This window comes from Myotis davidii, unplaced genomic scaffold (genome assembly GCF_000327345.1).
Source record: "Myotis davidii unplaced genomic scaffold, ASM32734v1 scaffold390, whole genome shotgun sequence".
Taxonomy (NCBI): Eukaryota; Metazoa; Chordata; class Mammalia; order Chiroptera; family Vespertilionidae; genus Myotis; species Myotis davidii.
Window position 1 is genome coordinate 1276108 of NW_006282748.1, and position 3673 is coordinate 1279780.

The 3673-nt window shown below is 41.5% G+C and overlaps 1 long non-coding RNA gene across 1 annotated transcript in view; it reads right to left on the reverse strand.

Annotated features, from left to right (window-relative positions):
* Positions 1-2806: 2806 nt before the first annotated feature.
* The window catches only part of LOC107182374, a 1758-nt gene continuing 891 nt past the window's right edge, over positions 2807-3673 (reverse strand). Inside the window, exon 2 of the long non-coding RNA XR_001513099.1 lies at positions 2807-3094. This is a non-coding gene — a long non-coding RNA (uncharacterized LOC107182374). The remainder of the gene's footprint in view (positions 3095-3673) is intronic.

Sequence of the window (3673 nt, forward strand, 5' to 3'; positions counted from 1 at the left end):
TCTGGTCACTGCACATACTGCACATATGTAGGTTACAGTTTGATATGCAATGGATAGATGTTTCTCTCACACATCAATTCATTCTCTCTCTCTCTCTCTCTCTCTCTCTCTCTCTCTCTCTCCCTCTCCCATCCACTCTCCAAAAATCACTATAATCAGTATAGGTATAGCTTACTGCAGAGGTATCTTGCTTTAGGCAAAACCCATATGTGAAAATCTGAATTTCTCCAACAATATATGGGTGATTAAGTTCACTTTATAAAGGGGATATCTGCCTCAGAGCAGAGTTAATCATAAGACTGTTTCATATTGTAGATTTCTACCATATTGAAGGTGTCATTCCACAGATATTCTCGATATACATTTCATGACCATCCCTACTGCATGTAACAGTCAGTGCTAAGTATCTTTTCCATCACCGCCCCTCACCACAGATCTTGGCTTTGTTGGTCCTCAAATCATCTGCTTTAATTTTACATAATGTGCAAAAATCATTAAAAGCATATCCTCAGGTGAACATAAAAAATAAAAGTCTTCACATGTAATATAATCAGTATAGGTATAGCTTACTGCAGAGGTATCTTGCTTTAGGCAAAACCCATATATGAAAATCTGAATCTCTTTGCTTTAGGCAAAACCCATATGTGAAAATCTGAATTTCTCCAACAATATATGGGTGATTAAGTTCACTTTATAAAGGGGATATCTGCCTCAGAGCAGAGTTAATCATAAGACTGTTTCATATTGTAGATTTCTACCATATTGAAGGTGTCATTCCACAGATATTCTCGATATACATTTCATGACCATCCCTACTGCATGTAACAGTCAGTGCTAAGTATCTTTTCCATCACCGCCCCTCACCACAGATCTTGGCTTTGTTGGTCCTCAAATCATCTGCTTTAATTTTACATAATGTGGCATGGTGGGAGGTGGAAGGGACACACTGTAAAAGGCCCTGGTACAATGAATAGAACCGAGGGTTGAACGTCTTGCCAGCCATAGCATCTGAAACAAACTCAGCCTCCTAAACACCCAGATTTTTGTTTCTACAAAAAAAAAAAAAAAGAAAGAAAGAAAGAAAGATAATAGTGTCTGAATGCACCTGCTTCCGAAGGCTCATGTAACAACCAAATTTTTAAAATATTTTAAAGTATAAGGTGCTCCACTAATAAATTCTCTCTTACCAAGCAAGTCTAACGCCACAATACTCCGAGAACACTGCATCAATCTACCTTCTTTGTTAGCAGCTATTTGTCAGAGAATCCATTAAGTGTTCTGAAAATTCCTCCCAATCATTCTCCTTTTCATTTTATCTCACTCTACCTTTGTTATTCTTCCCTTAGTTCAAAGTCTCCCGGCACTTTCTCTGCAAAATAACATCAAACCCCTTGCCCAGTGCCTCTGAACAATCTCCTATCTGTCTCTTCCTGACAGGTTGAATAGGATGAGAAATTAAAGCTCGTGGTATTTTTACAGTAAAGAAGTAACAGCTCTTTGGAAGAGCCAGCTCAAGTTTCTCCTCTGTACTCCAAAGCCGCCTCTACCTGTGTCCTTACCCATCCACCCTTTCTGCTAGGCTCCTGTCATTTGCTCTTCTTTGTTCCTTTCAACTACTCCTACCTGTGTTGCTCTGTTTCGCTTTCTCTTGGTGGCTTTTACTAACGCCTCATTGTTTTAAGTGCCCAGCCCTTTTCCTTCACTGGAACTTGCATAACAACTAGAGTTCTAAGGAACTTACCTTAAATATGATGTCATGGTCATTAGCTGAGTCTGATGTGTGTGTGTTTTTCCTTCTTTTTAAGTGGCTTATGGAGTTGATGTGTCTTTTTAGACTGAGGACCTGTCATAACCTTTGGCAGTTCTCAACTGTATGATGTCATAGTACAGCTACCGTCAAAGCTGTATCCTGGGGATCTTCCTGAATGTTCCACAGTGACCTCTACGCACTGTCTTTCTCCCCAGACCTCTTCCCCATCTTATATCCATTATTCTGATCAATGGCATCTCCATTCCCCTGGTCAAGTAATTCCAACATCTCGGAATTACTGTCAACCTTACTTCCCATATCCAGCTAGTCATTAAACCTGACCCTCTCTCTTTTCGGAGTATCTCTCAAACCCACGCTAGTTTAGACCTTTACCCTATTTCACGTGGACGACAGCAACAGCATTCTCATGTTCTTCAGGCGTCCTTGCCTTTCCCTCTGAAACATCATTCATGGAGCTATTTCCTAAAGAAAATTCATGTAGCATCATCTGCTTAAAAATTCAGCTTAAAGAAACTCATAAAAAAATTATGATAGAGGCTGTCATAAAATCTAAATAGTGTAGCATTCAAGGGCCTTCGTTCTCTGGCCCCAACCTCACAAGACCTCTCCTGAGGTCGCCTCATCCTGGGCGTGCCATGCTCACACGCGCCTCCTTTTCCTCGCCCAGGAATCTCTCTCTGCTTGGAACACCCCTCTCCCTTCCCTTCGTTTTTAGGCTTCAAAATCCATCCACTCAGAGAAGTCTTCCTCGGTTCTACCCTGACCTCTTTCCTAGGAGAACGAGTGGCAACTGCTTCTACGTCACCCGTGGTGCAATTATGTGTGGATGGGTCACTTTCCTTTCCTAGTTAAATTCAGCATCTCATTCACCTTCCCTGGCACATAGCACACACTCAAGAAACGGTTACCAACAGTTAATATGTGCTTAACAAAATAACTAAAGAAAAATTCCAGAGATCTGGACGCACACCAGCCCAACTTCTTTGCTGCATTAACAAAACAGGGCTCAGGAATAAGGAGAAAGGACTAATAATCTGGCGATAGCCAGCACATGAATGGGTTGTTTATTTTTAAAAGCTAAGTGGGTTAGGGAGGGTAGGGGGAGAAGAAAGTACATTTTAAAGCTCTGGCTCCAGGGCAAGTAATAAAAATTGTTGCTTTAATGTTTTTTTCATAATATTGTGAGCAATGAGAAGGTCTATTCCATCACACCAGCCTTCAGGGCATAAAATTTCAGCCTCCTGAGCTAAATCAAACTGGCATCAGCTCTCAGTTTTTCAGGCGGCCGCAATTGGTCTCTGCCTTCCATGAGGCTAAACTTGACTGACAAAGAAGAAACAAATTAATTTTCCACTTAATTTATGAGCCCCTCTTTTGCTCTTGTCGATTAATTATATGGGTCAACATATAAACTTATCTTGCATTCTTCTACCTGGATTACAGGGATTGCAGGCATTGTTAGTTGTCATTCATATAAAGGAAGAGGTTGGCCTGGACTCCCATCCAAAATTCACTTCCCCACAATGCCCCAGGGACCACATTTTCCAACATCACACAGGCTTTCCCTGGACTATCTTTTGGGGAGAAACCCTGCCTCCCTCTGCCTGTGTTTTGAGTACCTAACTTTCCCATTTTCCAAGCACTCTTTCTATTTAGGAAGGTAACAGGGATTACAACAATACTTACCTCTTAGGTTTATACTAAGAATTAAACGGGGCAATATAAGTAAAAAATAATTTGGGGTTGAAGGGACGACGCGTGCTGAGTTCAGAGGGGGAGCATGGCTCTCAGGGGCAAGGGAGCGAGGAAGCTTAGGAGATGCAGCTGCAGAGTTAAGGCTGCATGGAGTTTTGTAGGCCTTCATTAGCCCAAGAGCAGCGGGAAATTACTGAAGTGTTTTCA